The following is a 631-nucleotide window of genomic DNA, read 5'->3' as shown; positions in this document are numbered from 1 at the left end:
AGACTTGTGATCCAGACCCCTTACCAGCCTCGTTGCCCTTCTCTGGACATGCTCCAGCACCTCAACGTCCTTCTTGTAGTGAGGGGCCCAAAACGGAACACAGTATTTGAGGTGCGGCCTCACCGGTGCCGAGTACAGGGGGACAATCACTTCCCTGTCATGTTACTTCCCTTCTATGTCAAGAGATAATGTCACCGTGCTTTAAATCCTAGGTTATAAAACACATTATCTGGGAATAGTGCTGTATCGGGGAACCACCTCTGCACTGGCACAGGGAAGGCAGCTCGGTGTGGCCCTAAGCCTGCTTTGAGAAGCCCAGGGCACCCATCTGGTGAAGAAGAGACTGAAGTCCAGGCTTTATTGCTACACCATGCGGTTGGTGATACTGGCACGGCAGGATCCCTGATTTTCCATGCCAAGGAAGTCCTGGGTAGCAGGATAAAGGTCTTCTGTCAGACTGGAGGAGAAATTCCTCAGGCTCGAAGAGGCTGGCTCTGAGTGGGTGTGTGTGGTGGCAGCGGCGGGAAGGACAGTGGGCAAGCAAACAGAAAATAGCTTGAGATAAGCCACTTCTCAACAAACCCTGAAGGAGAAGCAAGGCTGCCCGGAGAAGCAGTCCAGGACCGGAGTT

The sequence above is a fragment of the Aptenodytes forsteri genome, unplaced genomic scaffold (genome assembly GCF_000699145.1).
Source record: "Aptenodytes forsteri isolate BGI_AS27 unplaced genomic scaffold, ASM69914v1 Scaffold289, whole genome shotgun sequence".
NCBI classification, from domain to species: Eukaryota; Metazoa; Chordata; class Aves; order Sphenisciformes; family Spheniscidae; genus Aptenodytes; species Aptenodytes forsteri.
Note: the sequence above shows the minus strand (reverse complement) of the source record.